At 39.9% G+C, this 19,774-nt stretch overlaps 1 protein-coding gene across 1 annotated transcript in view; it reads left to right on the forward strand.

Moving 5' to 3' along the window:
- The first annotated feature begins 570 nt into the window (after nt 1–570).
- Nucleotides 571–19,774, forward strand: part of NAALADL2 (N-acetylated alpha-linked acidic dipeptidase like 2) — a 489,848-nt gene continuing 470,644 nt past the window's right edge. The window contains exon 1 of the mRNA XM_074878173.1: nt 571–712. The gene's annotated coding sequence lies outside the window, so the exon portion shown is untranslated. The remainder of the gene's footprint in view (nt 713–19,774) is intronic.

The raw sequence follows: 19,774 nt of genomic DNA on the forward strand, positions 1-19,774 counted from the left end.
CCCCCCCGGCTCCGGGCGGCTGCCGACTCCCATCTCCCCGCGGGTGGTGGGTCTGTGGGCACTGAGTATGTTACCATGTAACGTGTCTATGCGCTAAGCCCTGCATATCCCAAATTATCACCGGTGAAGTCCCGGAACAAGGCTTGAACGCCACCGGATCTGTCAAATGTCACGGATCTAGATCGTGAGGTGGGGAACGTCCTCCCGTCCCGCAGGAGCTGTCGCAGGCTCTGCAGCTGGAACGCAGGCAGCCCGTCACCCGTGACCCGCACAACCTGTTGTCACACCGTGTCAAAAGCTCTCCACAATTTTCCGCTCTCCACATTCCCCGGGACCGGGGTCCCGCTCGCTGCTGCAGGACGCGGGGGGGATTGGAGAGGGCGGGGGGGGGGTGTCCTCGGGCAGGCCGGGCCCGGCCGCTCAGGGCGGCGGCAGCAGCTCCCCGCGCAGGTAGGGCACCCCCGAGGGGGGCGAGCCCCGGTGCTCCGAAGATGGAGCCGCGGGCGGGCGCGGCGCTCGCAGGCCGCGGCCTGCCCCGCGGCGGGGGACAGCCCGGTGCCGCCGCCCGCCCCCAGGGCCGCTTCCTGGGGTGGCCCCTGCTCGGCCGGCGGCGCCGCGCGGGGAGAGCGCGCTCCCCGCTTTACGGCTGCTGAAAACCTCCCTCGGCGAGCGCGGGGCAGCCGTACGGCGCCGGGGCGGCCGGGGCGGGCAGGTAACGGCGCGGCGGCGCGGGGAGGAGGCGGCAGGAGGAGGCGGGCGGGCAGCGCGACGGCCGGGCCGCGCCGTGGGGCTCGGAGCCGGACCCCCCAGTACCGGCATCCCCCGCCCCGGGCGGGCTGCGGGCTGCTGGCTGCTGTGGAGCACGGTTGTCAGCCGCGGCTCGCCCTCACGCCCGCGCCGCCGGCAGTGGGGGGAAAACTTTGTTAAAGCCAGGCGGTGGTGTGGGTGTTTTTCTAAAAGTAACTCTGAACTCGGTTAAAAAAAAAAAAAGCAACTGCGAGCTACCCCGGCGGGTTCCGCGGTGCTGCGGGTTCCCCGCGGTGAGGGGCGCGGGGAACCGCAGCCCCGCGCGCGGGCGCTAATTGCTCCGGTAATGAGCAGGGATGGGTAGCGGTCGGGCAGCCCCGCGGTTCCCTCTCCTGGCCGGGTAGGAGGTGCCGGTCTGGGCACGCTGCAGTTGGGGATGGAAGAGGGAAATCTGCAGTGCAAATGTGTCTTGCGGGAGCGTGGTCAGCGCGTCCTCCAGCTCCTCTTCCCTCCGGGGTTACCGCCTTGGTACCCGGGGATTTGATTACTTGCTTTCTGTTCATTTAGCTACGTTGAGAAATTAAACACAAGCCTTGTCTCAGCTAGAAACTGAATCATGTGTTAAGTCAATAAGCTTTTAAATGTGAAAAAGGAAACCCCAAAACATAGTGTTATGGACATCTTGAAAACTTTCTGGAAGCCATCAAAACAATGAACTGGATGAAAACATACTTTCCCCTTCTTCATTTTGTGTACGCTCAGGTTCTCTGAAATACAAATGAGTAATTTCACAGGTCTCAGTGTAGGATAACACTGTAGTCTTGTGTGATCTGCAGTGTCTTGGTTTCTCCATCCCTGTGGAGCTCCCCAAATTTAGAAGGTTTCTGTACCGTAAGACTCCCTTAACTGAGATGGCCTCGAAATTGTAATTAAAATGTACTCTGTAAAGGCTGTGGAGTTGACACTTGCAAACAGTGCGGAGGCATCTTGCTGACTTCAGCTGAAATTTGCAGCTTTGTTGCTGAGTCATCTGGACAGAAATATTCAGGGAAGAAATAAAGAATTTCGATTTTACCCTAATATGAATGGCCCGTTTCATGTTGGTTTATTACTTGATATATATTTCTTGCATTTACAGGCAAATTTATTTGTTCAGTGGTTAGCATATGGAAAACATTAGATGACTGAAACTGTAACGATGCCAGAGTCCTGTATATCAAGCAATGCTATACATATTTTTAGAATTTTAATCTGAAGAGCTCTTGTATGAGTCCCAGGGCATCTGTAATGCAGCATTTATTTCCAGTATTGTCAAAGACTAAGGAGTACCTTCCGAATTTTGGTCTTGGATCATATTCCTAGTAGATGTCTTAACTGTATGATAATCAACCATAAAGTTAATCACCTGAAATGAGCCATGGAATCATCTTTTGTAGCAGACCTTTTGCAGTTTTTTCAGCTGGATTTTTTAAATTAAAAACTGTAGAGCTATATGCACATTTTTTTAAAAAAGAGAAAATAGTTGTGCAGAAACCCACTTTTCTCCAACTTTCATCATGTTTTTCTTGTTTTAAGTGCGAATTTAAACTTTGCGAGCTTTTTTCACATTCCTAAAGTGAAAACAGTTTTACGTTGTTGAAGATGTTAGCTGAGACAATATTAACAGGCCAAATTCCTTGATAGTGAAGCAATACTATTTGTGCTAATGGGAGGCAGTTTTGTTTGCTGTGAAGAGCTTGGTCCAGGTTGGTTATCTGAAGCAGAAAAGAGGATCAAGTGGTAAAAATGTCAGAATTGTCTAAGTTGATAAAAAGATGCTTGTGTTTCATATGAGTGTCACAAGCTGCAGATATTTTTTGGTAGCAGCACCCAGTAGTCATGCTGAATCATATGACTTCCCGCTCTGTTAATCTTCATAGCTGAAGTCTTAGCTTGTCACATACCTGCATTATTTTTTCCCCGGTTTTAAATAACCTCTGGGTATGAATACAAGCTAGACAAAAATAGACCTTTAAAGTGCTTTTGCTCCCCCTTAATAAACAGATTTATTTCAGAAGAGTATTTCTTAGTGATGCACATGTAACCCTCCAGGGAATGCATGCTGTAGATCTTGATTACGGTTAATCTGTCAAATAGACATCTTCTAGATCCTCAGACTTTTTCACTAGCTCTGGAGCTCCTACTCTAAATGTACTTTTGTTGGCCAAGATAGCATTCCTGCAGTACGATGCATTTCTTTAGTATAGAACTGGTGTTTGGGCTCTTGTGGGTTTGTTTGTTTTTCCTCACTGTGACACTTGCTTTGGTGTTTAAGCACATGCATCTGAAAATATACGTATATTTATAAATGAGTTTATTAGGAGCATGCAGTGTAATGTGAGGAAATCATTGATAGATGGCTCTGAATTAGTGATACAACTAGGATCTTGTAAGTTGTCTTCCTGTGCAGATAACACTTTGGTTTGCTGATTTGTAAAACAAAGGTCATAATGCTTTCCTGAAGGTAGCTGTAATTGACTATGAAATACAGGTGTTATCTCCAGCTGCGAGATACAGAACAGATACTGAATGTCTATTTTTTTGAAGGGCAAAGTTGTTACTTTTTCTTGCCATGTGGAGATACAGTGGTGCCATTCTTGTTTTCAGTGGGGTTTTACTTCTGTTGTATATCTGATCTGTTGGAAGAAGTAGCTTTCTGGGACTATTTCTTGATTCCTTGCCTGATGTGTCTTGGCATAAACTGGTAACTGGTGTCAGGAATGTCAGTCATATTTTTCTAATACTGCATGCTAAAATCTTTTGTTAGGTGTCGGTGTATGGAGGGGACCAATTCTGTGATTGTATATTCTCTACAGGTTGTTGGCAATCCAGCAACCACTGAGTCTGTGCATGGGCTGCCAATAGCAGGAATTGCAGAACTTTTGGTGTGAGGACATGGACTTTTACAGATACAAAATTTTGCACTAGCACTTCCATGGAATGCGTGCCACAACTTAGTTGACAAGACTGCTATGTTGGCTAGCAGCTTCTGCAGCAAAACTGCTTTGTTGGTATTTGTATTTTTGTTTGGACCTCCTGTTTTACACATTTCTGAAATGTACATATATGTTCTTTTGATTGCAAACCAGACTACTTTGAATAGAAATCTTTTAGGTGTGATGTATCTCCTCTCCCTCCATCCACTTAATATTTCTCTTCCAAAAGCTTAGTTAAGATCGTTAGAGCAGTAAAGAAAGCCCTTGTTTTTGTTCCTGACTTCTGTTGTTGTCTTTTGTGTGGGGTTTTTTTTTGATTTTGTGGTTTTTTTTTTAAAGTCAGTTTTAGATTCAGAAGTTTTAGATTTCCAGAGCATGTCAGCATAAAAACTCACATCAACACAGCTATACTATTTAACAGTGAAAAAAACCTGATTCCTCCCACTCCCACTGTGTACTTAAATCATAAAGTGAAGTGTGGAGAGGAAACATTTTCCTCTCTCCCGTTTTTCCCTCTAATTTTCTTTAAGATTTTCACGTTCCTTAACTGCATTGCTGAAGTGGTTGAGAGTTGAAATTTGACGTGGAAATTGCCTCCGTTGAGACGTAACTCTGTGTTCTGACTGAGTTATGATCAATTGAAAACAATGCACTCTATTCTTGGAGTCTTAGCAACATGTGCATTAAAGCACTTTGTTTCTCCTCAAATATGCATCCAATGGTTCTGTCAATTGTGTATGCTTGGTTAACATTGCTGTGCAGGGAAGTAGGAGAGGTCATTGTTCATTCTACAGTAATGATATAGTTCCTATAAAGCAAAAATGAAGTACAGCTCCTACTGCCCAGGCTGAGTGTGGAAGAGCAGTTATTTTCTATGAGCCATCTACTAGCCATGGGATCTGTTGGTCAGCTGGAATCTAGCAAGGGAAAAAATGTTAGGACTTGAATATCTGAAAATGTAGTCGAAGTAATCAAATTAAAGGTTCATGGACACTGTTCTGGTTTCTTGTACAAATGTGTTTACAGTTCTGCATGACTGTCTGAGCAGCTCAGAATACGTACAGGAACTGAATAAAAGTGAGAATATGCTCTTTATTACTGATCCATTACTTGTGTTGAAGATCGATAACCTGTTTATTGACATTGGTTGTTGACCCCAGTAAGCCTTGACTTTTAACTCAGACGGGTTAACTCTAATCTCTCTGTATGAGTAAGTGTAGCATTCCTTCTTTATGCAGAGCCATCATACAGTTCTTCTATGGTTTCTGCTTGAAAATCAGAGGGAAATGCCACCCAAGCACATGCATGTGTACGGAGAGGGAAATATGTAAGAGTCATCTGGGAGGTTGAATGGGTGGGACGGTTGGGTCTCTTCCTTTGTTCTCTCTTCACTGTTATTTTTTGGCTCCTCAGTTACCTATTTTCCATGAGAGATCTTGAGGAAAAAGTTCAATGTGATCTAATATATATGACAGAGCAGAAAATGTACAGCTTCTTTGTATTCGACATTAATTTGACGTTAAGAATCCTCAGTCAAGTTTAGGTGTTTGTACTTCAAGGAGGATGTTAAAGTCAAAGAGAATTCAGAGAAGAACTGTAAGAATGAATAAGAGTTGAAAATAGCTCCTGAGGGAGAAATTCCAAGAGCTTGATATGTTAAATATTATCAAAGAGAAAGGCAAGGAGGGACTTGATCACAGTGTTTAAGTGTGTGCCGTGTGAACAGAAATTCTATGATGAAGCAGAAAATGGTAAGATCCATTGGCTAAAATGAGCCAGACACATTTGCAGTAGAAATAAGACATGCATCTTCAGCAGTGAAGGTAGTTTATTGCAGGCTATGGTAGGATGTTCATAAAAATAAACTTTAATTTAAATGTGATATTTTTCCTTTAAGATGTACCTAAATAAAAATTGAGGGCCTGTGTCCATGTTCTACAGAAGTCAGAGTAAATGATCATATTATTCTTTCTATATCTAAATACATGAATCTACGTAGAAAGAAAATAATAAAATAGGGTTCTTTAACCCAGGATACTGTTGAAATTACAACAGAGCTGATATTTAACTCGACATTTAGAATATCTAAAATGCTTGGAAACAATGGACTTTTTTTAGAAGTTCTGTACTGAAGATTGAAGATCACTGAGTTGTGTTGGTAACAAAATTCTTCAGCAATGGAAAGATGTCATTACACTCAATTTCTGCATTAGTAGGTCTTGGCCATTGTCTGTAAGTACTAGATTAACATGCCAGTTGCTAAGATTCCTTACAGGTTTTCATGAAAGTACTGTGGAAATAAAGATGTTTGAAGTCCAGAATTTTGAAAGAAAGGTGAAATTAAAAAAAACCAACCCAAACCTGCTATCATTGAGTAACTCGTATAGAAGACATCACTTGGGCTGCTTTAGAAAACTGCTGAGTACAACTGGCTGGTTAACAGAAGAGCCTATTGTGTGTTTGTGGGGAGAATTATTGGAGGGTTTGCAAGGAAGGATTTGTAGATCCTGCAGAGATTTCAGAGAAATCTGTTATAATGCATTATCTCCTGCAGTGAGGAGCCAGCAGGAATGTTCTGAGGTTTTTAGTGTGCTCAGTTTTACATGCCTTTAGCAGGCAATGCTTTCAGGTCTTGGGCTTAGTGGAATTGTAGGCAGCATAAGGAGAAATAAAAGAATTGTAAATCAGGGTAGTGAAACCTCCGTTTGACACTTAAGTTTGACAGGAAGAGCAGAAATCAAGCTGAAGTGGAAGTCAGATAAGATACGACTGTCTTGTGTAAACTCTTCAGCTTTTTGGAGAAGATACCAGGAATCAGTGTTCAATACGATGAGAGGATCATCAAAATAAACGATCGGGACCCAAGCAAACTCACATCATTCAGTGAAACAAGACTTTTTGCTCAAATCCCTGAAGATACTGAAGCAATGACCAGAGGATTGATTAAAGAGTGTGGTTTGGTGAACTGAATCATGTATGCAATGAGGACCAGCTGGTTATAACACTGCAGCAAATTAAAGCAGGAGAAGTCTGCAGCTGGAAGGATTTTTGAGAGTCTGAATGTGATTGTGCTTCTTGTCTCAAGTGATAATGTGCAAGTATCCAGAAAGTTTTATGATACATGATGAAGAGAAAGCTATATATTTGTTGTAGTATTGATCAGTGTAAGAGTTGGAGGTGTCTGCGAAAGTATGTTGTTTTTTTTCTTTAGGGCTCAGTCAACAAATTCTAAGACACTTACTAGTAAGAAACTGTGATGAAAAGTATTTAATGGCTTAGAAACCAGTGGATGATAGAAGTATGAAGTACTGTTGAAAAAAATGAAAGGGATTCCAAAATCTGTAATTACAGAAAATCTGGCATGAGTGGCTGTGCAAGGCAGAGATGTTTGACCATGTGTTTTTCTCCTTACTAATAGCAGAAAGTAATCCACAGGTGTGTACATATTTTCAGAAATGTTTTTATTTTTTAAATTATTATTTCTGGTCTTAAGTTTATATTTTAATTTTCTAAGTGGCTCCACGCAGGTTCTACCTTTTCTACTTTGTATTTACATTCATATTAGCGGTTGCCTAAATTTGTTTCAAGCTTTGTCTTTGTAATGGTGATAAAAATTTCACTTCTGTAAAAGAGGAATTTTTTTATGCACTGTTTTAGGCTTAGGACTATTGTTAATATGTGTGATACAAGGTGGTATAGGCCAAGTTTGTGGTTTGAAAAGATTAACTTTGGCAAAGCTGTAAGAAGCATCTGAGTAGAGTGATGGGTGAGAAATTCTTAAAAAAAATAATTATTTGCAGAAAACCATGTGTATACTGGCAATTTCCAAGTAGACTTGGGTGTATTTATCTACCCATTATAGTTCTTATTTTACGGATGAATATGCTAAGTGCTATTCAGAATTATTTGGCCATATGTTCCTGTTTTTATGGAACTTCATTTTGCGGGCTCTTTATATAAATAAAATTATTCTCTTCATGATGGCATGTAGTAAGAGGAAGAGAAAAGAATGTTATTTCAAATGTTATACCTTTTCAAAAGAGCAGATGGTGTTTGTATGTGTGGCTTCAAATAAGTTTTACACTTTAAAGCTACTGCTTTATTCCAGATTGTCTAAATGAAATTAGGGTTTCTAGCTCTTCTGGAGCACACCAGGTTATATTAACACTTGATGTCACTGTGTTTTAAAGTCAGCAAAGGTGTGGAGTTACACTGACCCTCTGTAGCTTTATTTCACTGTATTTGTATATTATGGATCAGTGTCCATGTGCCTGCAAGAGCTGCTCGCTTAAAATTTGTGTGCTGTACTTTGGCAAGACAGGGCTCAGGTGAGGCTGATGTTCCTGCATCTTCATTCGTGCCTTTTTACAGATGAGTGTAACATTTAACTCTTCCAGTCTTTATGTCTTCCTTCTGTTGATGCAACTTTACAGAGCTGACAGAGAGCAGTCTCTTCTGACATTAGCCAGTGCCTTCAGCACCTTTGGACGCATCCCATCTACTGTAACAGTTGGTTCTCTACAGTCAATTTGACAGACTTCACGGGTGCTAATTTTGATACAACCGGCCCCCAGGAAAAATAATTGGCAGACGATTAATTTTCCTGTTTGCCTTTAAATTTGAAATCCACTGGTAGTGCCGGTTGTGGGGAGAAAAAAATGAATTTGGCGGTAAAGTCTCAGAGGAATTCGTAGGTGGGAACTGCAGGCTGCATTGAAACATTAAATTAAACATGCCGTTTTATAAATGTGTTCTAAGATTTACATCTGTGAATCACAAACATCATGCCAGATGAGACTAAGGGCAGGGATTTACATTGTATTGCTGTCGAAATTAGTTAATTGCCTTTCACTATTCCCTTGCTTAGGTTGTTGTTGTTGTTGTTTTTTAATGACAGTCTTCAGGCATGTAAAAAATCACCATAAGGAAAGTATGTTTGCTTCAAATAACTTTTCTAGATGTATTTTAGTAGGAACAAATCCATATAAACTCTGGCACAGAAATTACTTCTTGCGTGAATATCTGAAAATGTAATTAGAGAGCAGCAAAGAATATTGAACTCCTGTAGATACACACCTTTTGTTTACAACAAATAAAGGATTATGCTGGGGACTTAGACAATTTTGTAATCTTCCTGTTGATACTGGCTATTGTTGTGTGAACCACTGCAGAGCATCTACAGTATGAAAGAACTACCTCTGAGAAGGAAACGAACCTTGGGGGTCACCTGTATATAAAAGTGAAATGTACTGTGCCTCTGGCTGTGTCTGAGGCCGAATTATGGAAGCCTATTAAAATATTAGTGGATTTACTCATTTAGAGGTCTCTGTGGAAGAAAATAATTGACAGATCAAGCTGCTGCTTCCCTTAACTATTAAAGGAGACAGCTGTGATGCAGTGCCCTCTTCTGCACTCTGTAAAAGGGACTAACAGTCCTTCAGACCATGCATCAAGGGCGGGGGGAAGAAAAGTTCTAATTAAAAAGGGAAGATAGTTACATGCTGTCAGAAATGTGCCTCTGAAATTTTTATTTTAGTAGTGAGGTGCTACATTGCTTCATATTTTTACTTTATCAATTGAGAATAAAGCCTATACAATATTGTTTATGTAAGTGCTTACACAAGAGAGGCATATGTTGAAATACTCGGAGAAGCCTGGTCTTGTTTTTAGGCCAAAGTGTTGGCCCAGAGCTAATATGTGAGCGTATGTTCAACATGCTGAACTTCTGGTTATTCAGTCTTCTTTCTCAGTCACCAGTTTTCTTCTGGGATGGAATGAGAACAAATGCAAATATATTCTTGAATCAGATTGAATTATTGTTTTCCTACCAGCTAATCACATGTATTAGATCCTTGATGAGTGTCTGCTATTTGAAAAACAGATACAACATGAGCAAGTATGTCTGGCACAAGCCAGATGGTTTGATTTTTGTCTTCATGGAAATAGTAAAAAAAAATACATATAGTGAGCAAAGAGACTGTGGAGAACATAGTGTTTCGGGGGTGGGGGGGGCAGGGAAAAAGCATCTCTAGTTCTGATCACTTACCAGACTTCACAGTTTTAATACCTAGCTTTACTTGATTACTGAATCGTGGCTTCTTTTCTCTTCATCCTACTTGTAACACTTTGAAAATGAATATTTTGGGACATGCTTTCTTGCTTTCATCCTTGGTCAAAAAAGGGTTTTTTTCATGTTTTTTAACAGATGTTTTTCATAAGTGTGTGTGTAAAAATACTCATTTCCCATGAGGTCTAGCTGGCTTTTCTGCACTGCTAATATTCCACCATAACAAAAAGTGATTCTGCACAGGCACTTCATTCTTGATGTATTTTGTATGCCAGTGCTTAAGTCTAGGTTTTGAAGTTGAGTGGATAATTAACTTTGAAACTATGAAAGTTTAAATTCACTAAATTTGCATGTATATTTTGCATGGGTTTCAGTTTTTAAACCAGTTCTAAAGAATACTTCAGTTTTCTAGAGCAAATAAGTCTGCTCTGGAGGAAAAATAGAATATATTTCAAATGCATTTTTTTATTAATATGAATGTTCAAAGGTCCAGCACTTCAGAAATTCCCAGGAGCAAAAATTTTTCTGGGATGTGTGTTCAAAGATAGGATACTTCTGTGGCACAGGTGTGGTTCTGTTTTGTTTGGGTTTTTCTGGTAAAGTTATTTTGTCATTGTTCCTTTTTGTTTGTAAAAATGAACATATTGCTGTTTTATTTTGTGTGGTAATGTACAAATGGTTCTTGCACATAAAAGTTATCAGTGTACATCTGAGTATAGGGAACTGAAATGAAATATGCATTTTCATATATGTAGTGGTTATATACTAAAGTATTTAAGCATATAAAAATTTATGTATGTATGTATGGACAGTCTTGATCAGATAGGCTTGTGGCTTCTGAATTGGAAAATAGTTCCAGAAAAGTTGTTGAGAATATTTATGGGAATTCTGAGTTCCTGTCCTAGAGGAATATGAGATTAAAGGGAATGTGCATCTTTAAATATATAGTTGAAACAATAATTGAATTGTTACTTCAAACTATGTGACAGTAACCTGAGATGGTCTCCCTTTTGAAATAGGTATTACTGTTTCTTTTATACACTGTATATATAATGCTAAGATTGAAATGAGTTTGTCTAGTTGCTAATAGATCAGGGTTCGATACAGTTGCCTTTGTGTATCTGAGAGCAGATGTATTGACTGTCTTTGGAAGGGCAGGGTGAGCTGTAAGGAAGCTATTCTCCAGTCTTCCTTCCAGTAAAAGACTTGTGTTCCAATACATGAAAGGAAGGGAAAAAAGTGTTAGTGAATATCAAATTATATTGTAAGTAAAATACTTGCTCTTGATGCTGCTTCTTAATGCAGAGTTGGTTTTTATTTGCTATGTCATTCAAGCATAAATGAGAGATTTGAAAAAACTTGCTCTTGTTCCATCTGTTTCAAGATTAAGTATATTTTTGAAAAATAATACTGATGTATGACTACTTTCTGCTCTTTGTTTGGCTTATTTGTTTTTTTCCTTTATAAAATAAAATGTCTTTCTAGTTTTATAATATGTTCTAAGTGGCAAAGCCTTAAGTAATTTATTCCTTTTTCTAGCAGATATATTTTGTAATTCAGTTTTGAAGTCCAATTCTTTCTACACTTAACAGAGACACTTTTTCTTTTTTTGGTTAAAAGGAGCTAATTAATGACATTTCATAGAAAGATGAGATAGAAGTGTTACCAAAAAAAAGATGGGGGAAAATTTTTCTTGACCTTTAGTGCCTAATTATTTTCAGTACCAGTTCAAAAGTCTGAAAATCACTGATGTCCTGAGAAAGCATAAAAGTGCCAGTGTAAAAGATATATCAAAGTGATTCAGTTTTGCAGAATTGAAATAAATGTGATTTAAAGGGAAACTGTCAAGATACTTAGATCTTTAAATGACATCAGTAGAAATTTGGTTTTTATTCTGTTAGAAGGCTTGCAACTATTGGTTGCAGAATAAATTAACTGAAAAATGGAGAAAAACATCGGAGATGATTATTATGGTGCTCCCTAGGGAATATTAATCCATTTATTGTTTATCTCTTGCTTTGGAGGAATTCCATCTATAAACTTTAATTCAGTTACCTCATGCAATGTGAAGTATTCCAACCTGCTATGTGAATGTACCTCTATTTAAAGTGCAGATTGACACCAAGTTTATGAAGAAAAGTGAAAAAGAACAGAATTTTCTTTGAAACTATATAGAGGACATTGTCTTACAGTGACATGAGATGTGCCTCACAAACTGCCTTAAAATCCAGACTGACCCTTGTCCTGATTTGCTTGGAGTGGAAACTTGGGTAGATATTACACAAACAAAAGGAACCCAGCAATCTGGAAACAGATAAAATTTGAGTAATTCTGGATGGAAATCTAGACATAGGAATCTTTTTGTCTTGGTTAGCTAAATAACTCTTCACAGGAATATTCTGTATGCACCAAGATGTTCCATAATTTACAGAAGCAAATGTAAATGTTACTTCAGTCTTTCCTGGTAATCTTTTTAAATCAGGGCTTTTCTTAAGACTTTCTGATAGCCCTATAGGCACTGACTGTACCACAACATGCAGTAGTGTGTTTGTGATCTGTTTGTTTCAAAACATTTTTTTTAATCCTCACTGTCATGGCATCCTAATCAGGGTCTTCAGAGGTCTGCACTGTATTTTGTTAGTTATTGCAGCAGGTTAAAAATTAAAGGAAGTGCCAGTGAAAATTAATTTAATCAGGAGTACTTTCTGCAGACTCAGTAGTGAGTCTGGTTTATCAGGGCTTCATAATAAGATCAGTAATACAAAGTAAAGAGGGATTCACTATTTATCTAAGATACTGTTACGATGAGAGATTTCTGGAGTGCATTTCTGAAGGCTGTTAGCATTTTGTAGTACTTGTGCTTTTTTTACATACTTCCTTGGCTGTGTCACATGGACTGAACAGCAGGTCAGACTTGAACAAAATAAATATACACAGCCTAAAATGTGTAGGATTTTGCAATCAGATATAATGAAGTTAAACTGTTGGAAAGTTTTTTTGGTCTTCCTTTAATGGGTTAGATTAATATTGCAATTTTTTTTCCTTTTTAAAATAGCCTGCTATTAAAATATATGCCTTAATTTCTAAACTTTTAAATTATTTTCATTAGCAGCCTCGTGTCCATTTAGATGTTAAAATCTGGACAATTTTTAATTCTCCTCTCAGCCATTAACCTTTTAGACTTCTGACATTGTTTTAAACCCAAGTTTCTAGGGTGGGGATGTATAGGTGTATTAAGCAAAATAAAAGACTTTACCTGGAGTATGTACCAATCCAAAATGAACCTGAAGTATCTGAGGTGTGAGGCTTTTGTAGTGACTGCTTTAGTCAAGCCAATTTGGGGGCAACAAATTTTAGATCTCTGGATTTACAGGTTGACCACGTAGTGCTTAAGTCAGGGCTCTGCTCAGCAAAGCATTCATATTTGATATTATATGCTTCCCTCTGCTAATTCAACAAATTAATGAATGTTTGCAGAAATCTCACTGACTTCAGTTCTTTGTGAGGAGATAATTACTTGTTTCATGAATAAAGATCTGCGTTCACTGGCAAACTCAGATGACTATAAATGCTTCATAAATGGATAAACTAAATCATGGGATAGTCAGGGTTGCCCATTTAGTGCTCTGAATTCTTTAACAGACTGGTCTGACTTATCTTAGTTGAAGGTCAAGAGCCCATGGGAACACTCCCAGTTCTCACAAGTGCAGGGTCCCTTCCACTTAGTCGTCTTGTTACATAGAGTAGAATATCATATACAGAATAGACTATTGTAAAGTTTGGGCTACATTAATGAGTACCAAAGAAAAGTCTGAATTGTTGAAATACATTGCCATAGTGCAAAGCTAGGGTGGGAATTGGTTAAAAAAATTGGAATTCCAGCAGAGGAAATTGGAACGCATTTTTATTTCATTCTTTGCTTCAAGAGCAGCTTTCTGAATTGGATTCCTAGTGAGAATTTGTGAAAATTTTATGCATAAGTAACAAAGATTCATGAATAGTTTATTTCAATTTGATTTTTTCTGATCTATGCATGAGTTCATTATCTTTATGCAGGCCCATAAGGATTTAAACAGTTTTGTGGGTTTTTTATTTCTAAAATTCAACTCGTAGTACTATCAAATTTTGTTTCCTTTTAACAAGTCCTTACTTAGCAGAGATTGCTGGAGAGCTGCAGCTGCACACATCTGTAATTCATGCCTGTTCTCATCCAAGCATGTCTGTTGCTAAACTTCAATGGAGTTGAGGTCAGACCTCCTGCAAATTTGATAGTTTGAAGAGAATTAATTGGGAAAGAACTGTGTGAAAAGACTGAGTGTTTTGTACTGCTGTTTTGACTGATGCAGACTTGACTAATACAAGTTAGCTGTGTCATATTTTTTGTCCCATTCCCCCCCACCTCTTACATGACATGATATGCTTTGACTGGAACAAGTGGTCACTAATAGAGGTAAATTAATATTAATCAGCTTATAGAATGAGTCCAATTTGAGAGGTGAATAAAAAAAGTAAAACCCCAAACCCAAAAAACGCTGTTTATAAGGTAGTTTATATTTATATATTACTGAAATAGTTTTTCCAACGTAGTTTTAAGTTAACTGAAAAAATATTTTACTAGAATAAAAATTAAAATATGAAGAGCAGAGCTACTATTTCATCTGTGTAGAAGTTATATACTTCTACAAACTCTGTATGCTCAAACAAGCATTAAATCTACATAAAGTAAAGCAGGATTGATGCTGTGCAGCTGTATTCCTTACCTGCTGGAGCTACCCAGGAGGCTGCTTGATGTTCCAAGGCTGCAGGAGGTGTGGAGTTCCCTGTGCTCCATGTGTGCTGATTTTGTGGTGTTGCTGGATGTGTTAATGGGACTGGGAGATGCTAAAAGCAGCTTTCCATGGGTTGTAAGCCAGGAAACGGAAAACTAGTAGCTCTGTCAAAGCTGGGGATAGGCTCTTGGGGAGCTCCTCAGCTGCCATAATCTGTTGTTCTCTAGACCATGTGGCTATTGGAAATGTAGTCATAAACTTTAAGAAAATTGTCTCAATGTTTTGCTGATTAAGGATACCAATTAAACTCAGACACCAGAGTGAAAAAAGGAGGTGTATTTTACTCAAAATAACTAAATAATGTAACAATACAGAAAACATACAGTAAGAAAAAACAGAATAGTGCACTTAAACAAATAGGAAAATATAGGGTATTGCATCAAATCATTACTACCTGAGAGAGAATAGTGATTAAGAAAGATACATCACCACTTGCATACGTTACCGTCATCCAGATCCGCAGTCGCTGGGCAGCCCCAGTTGCAGCGAGGATTTGGAGAGCCTTTCGCAGCAAGTGGGAAATCCTACGCAGTGCATCCACCCATAGGTGAGGCTTCCAAAGTCACTGCAGGTGGGTCCAGCCTTATATACCAAAAATCAGCAAGCCAGAATAGTTGGCACCTTTGTTTTGAGCGGAACATCTGGTTTCACTCTCACATTAGATTCCCCCAAAGCCTGGCCAGGGCTCAAGGGAGTTTCCCTAATTACCTAATTTATTTATGTTCCTTTTTAGAACAAGGCCACATGTCTGGTCCCAAGGCTGGACAGCTGGCTTCATGGCCTTGTTAACTTGCCTCTACGCAAAGAAGAAGAAAGATACATTCAAGATAGACATGTTTTCATTACATTCATCATCAGTAATGAGTATATGATATCTAAGCTGCATCTTTCATTAATGAGCATACATATTTTGTTAATGACTACATACTAAGTTAGCAGCTTTGGCTCGGGGCCTGTTGTTCAGGCTTCAATACTACAACACTTTAGCACTTTTTACATCAGTATAGGTGGTTTGTTATAACCTAGTACAATACCTACTAGCGCAATGGTTATCAGTTATAAAATATACAGGAGTCATCTATAGGTCAACTCTGGCTTGGACCTATTGTCCAAGCCTTAGCACTTCACTCAACCTCTTCTTTTTAAGAACTGGAAGTCTTTTTTTTTTTAAATATCCTCTGTTCACAAGGAAAATGTCCAGAATATGAACATGTAACAAAACACGAGAGAGAATGAACTTGGATTTGGGAGACTTGGTCAGTATTCAAATGCAGCCACTGCTCCCCTGTATGGCCTTGGCCAAGGCTGCTTTTCTTCCTGTGCTTTCACTTCCCTGTCTGTAAAATGAGTGATGTTATGCTGTCTTTCTAAAAAATTTTCAGGAACTGCAATAAGAAGCAATGAATTAGATCTAAGAATTCTAGTTTTGTATAGCCATATGACTTTAGAAACCTTATTATGTGACTCTCTAGTTATCAGCCAAAATTGTAATCTCATTGAATGAAGGATGCTTATTCTCAATGGCCATCAGTGTATCAAGAATGAAATATGTGGCAAGACAGTTGCTAGGGTAATAAATACTTGAAAATACAATTAAAATAGACAAAGCAAATGCAATATAAATAAATGTGACCTTGTTTCTTTGCACTCAGGTCAATGATTGCAACAGGCCTATGCTTCTTTGTACTGAAAATTCATGGTTTGAATAGAAAGGCTAAAAATGGATAATTATAGAGGCAATGACATGATTTGTCAGGTTGGGTTAATATCCTTTGGGCTGTAACTTAATGCTGATCTAGTAGTAACAACATCATAGTGTCTCCAGCTTCACGTGAACCATAGTTTATGATCGATGGTAATGAATTGCATCACGACTTACGCTTCTCGTGTACCAGGCTTTAATGTGGCGATCAACTTCCCCTCGCAATGTATTTTCTAGCATAAGCTCTAACTAGAATAGTAGTAATAGAAAAATCTTTTTTGATAATGAGGAAGGCTCTGCAAATACTTACAGCATATCATGTACAATTCCTGTGTCGGGGTTGCTTGGGCGACAGGGATTTTTAGTCAAAGATAAATGTCACAAAACGGGTCTTCTGGCAGAAGGATGCTTTGGTTCATCAGAGACAGAACAACTTAAATGAAATTACATTTTTTAATCTGTTTGTGTTCAGTTAGATATTTGTATTCTGGACATGTTCTTTGTGAACAGAGGATATTTGGAAAGAAAAGGAAAAAAATCCAACAAAACCCAACCAAATCTCAAACACTTAGGAAATAGGAAGTGCTGTTCCAGAATGGGTCACTGGGAGGAGCTGTTTATTTACAGCTTTTATGCATTAAATAAACAGCAAAGGAATGATGACAGTGGGAAGGTGATGTGGAGCCAAACATACTTTGTCATGAGTGCAAAATAGTCTCCTTTAGTAGAAGGTGATCGACAACTTTTAAGAAAAAAGTGGTCATTTCAAGGGAGGGGACTAATTCACTAAAATTGTAAAACTTTTATTGTATATTAACTGTAAAATGGAAGTGCACTTAGGCCTTATGTCCAATGGGAATGCAGTAAACAGGTAGTAGTTGTACAACTGTCCATTCAGACACTGGAGAGCTCATGAGTTCCAGACAAGACAAGAAATGTTCCTATTGTTGGAGTACTGAAAGGAACTTTTTAAACAGTAATCCTATTACACCTAGAAGGTAACCCACCTCATAAAGGCGATCTGTATTTGTATCCTGATATGATAGAGTGAAAGGGCAAAAAATCTCTTTGTAAAAATTCTCCACCACTATCTCCATAATCTCTACTTGAGTGAGCATCAGCCAAGTGAGAAAATGAAAAATTATAACCTGCCAAGCATCAGTGGCAGACTGAAATGAAAAAATTGTGAGTTAATAACAGTGATGCCTCCGAAAAATTTGCTGGCCAATTTAACATTGCTTTATCCAAGGTCACATCTTGCAGCTGATTATTTTTAGTAATTTGCAGATGAGGACTTTCTACCTTTCTATGGCAAGTGAAGATCAGGGACGTGCCAGGTACAGTTTAAAACTCAAGGTTATCAATCTCTTCAGATCTGAAGTAAATAATGTTCCTTGCTTATTTTCTTAAGACTGGACAAAGAAATTACTACCATTGTAGTGAAGTGGGATGTCTATGCCATTTTTTATGTCAGCAGTAAAGTCAATGTAACATTGAGACATGGATTTGACAGATAGATAGACCACTCGGTGGATAAGGAATTGGCTGGATGGTCACATTCAGAGTTGTGGTCAAAGGCTCGATGTCCAAGTGGAGAGCAGTGATGAGTGGCGTTCCTTGGGGGTTGGTGTTGGGACCAGTGCTGTTCAACATCTTTGTCGGTGACGTGGACAGTGGGATCGAGTGCACCCTCAACAAGTTTGCCAATGACACCAAACTGTGTGGTGCAGTCAACGTGCTGGAGGGAAGGGATCCATCCAGAGGGACCCGGACAGGCTTGGGAGGTGGGCCTGTGCGAACCTCATGAAATTCAACAAGTGCAAGGTCCTACATGTGCACTGAGGCAATACCATGCACAAATATAGGCTGGGTTAAGACTGGATTGAGAGAAGCCCTGAGGAGAAGGACCTGGGGGCTGACTTGTTCTCGTTGCTTGATGAGAAGCTCAGCGTGACCTGGCAATGTGCGCTCACTGCCCAGAAAACCAACCATGTCCTGGGCTGCATCAAGAGAAGTGTGGCCAGCAGGTCGAGGGAGGGGATTCTCCCCCTCTACTCCGCTCTTGTGAGACACCCCACTGCAGTGCTGTGTCCAGCTCTGGGGGCACCAACATCAGAAGGACATGGACCTGCTGGAGTGAGTCCAGAGGAGGCCACGAAGATGCTCAGGGGGCTGGAGCACCTTCCCTGTGTGGACAGGCTGAGAGAGTTGCGGGGGGTTCAGCCTGGAGAAGAGAAGGCTCTGGGGAGACCTTAGAGCGGCCTGCCAGTACTTAAAGGGTCTACAGGAAAGCTCGGGAGGGACTCTTGATCAGGGAGGGTAGGGATAGAATGAGGGGTAATGGCTTTAAACTGAAAGAGGGCAGATTTAGATTAGATATAAGGAAGAAATTCTTCCCTGTGAGGGCGGTGAGGCCCTGGCACAGGTTGCCCAGAGAAGCTGTGGCTGTCCCCTCCCTGGAAGGGTTCAAGGTCAGGTTGAATGGGGCTTTGAGCAACCTGGGCTAGTGGAAGGTGTGTCTGCTTATGCCAGGGGGGTTGCACCTAGGTGGTCTTTAAGGTCCCTTCCAACCAAAACCATTCTAGGATTCTATGAACACGAAAACTCAGAGGAGTGAGGTTGATGAATGGGATGAAAGTAGGAGAAACTAAAACCCTGGCAGAGTTTCTTCTGGAGCAGGCTCTTGCTAATGGTCATGTGTTGATCTTTATGTAATAGTGTTAAAAGAGATTATGTTGCATGTTTTCAAGGTTTCTTAAGGAATCTGAACCTATTGAAAGGTAATACATGAGGCATACTGGAAGTGGTATCCTGTGAAATAACGAAAGCACTTTACTGGAATCCAGCGTGTGAAACTCTTTAGTGAACTCTAGCAGCACTTAATTTCTTCCAGCACAATCTACGCAATCATCTTAACATTAGAGTGAACCTTGCTGCAATATTTGGAGCACGCTATCACTTATTTAAAATAGACCTTTCTTCAACAAATGGAACATATCGTTAGTTTGTGGAGGCTCCTGCTTTAGGCCTGCAGTGTGAAGGACTGTGTGAGGGGAAGCCTTCCATGATGTTGTTTTAATGTGGTTATGTGGTCCTTTTAATGAAGGATATGCAATATCCTGATATGCTGAGTGTACACGGTGGTTCTCAGGAGATTTTTGTGGTCTGGTGGTTTAAAAATCTTGTCTGTGGGTAATTGTTGTTCAGCCACTGAGTTCTTGCTGCATAGAAGAGAGTACAGCGCTTCTGTCTGATGTGGGAAGTGAAGGGCACTTCTTACTGGAAGACTGAGGGAGTACCCTGTTTGTAACTGCCCTGTTTTATAGCCATATAGGTCGTCTTTGTCATTAAAATCATAAAAATACTTGAGCATCTCCATTCAGGGACTCTCCAAAAGCATTCATTTTTATTCCTGTATGCATGAGCTTTGTAAGGTAGGGCTGTTCTGTGTTGA

This window comes from Strix uralensis, chromosome 9 (assembly GCF_047716275.1).
Source record: "Strix uralensis isolate ZFMK-TIS-50842 chromosome 9, bStrUra1, whole genome shotgun sequence".
NCBI lineage: Eukaryota > Metazoa > Chordata > Aves > Strigiformes > Strigidae > Strix > Strix uralensis.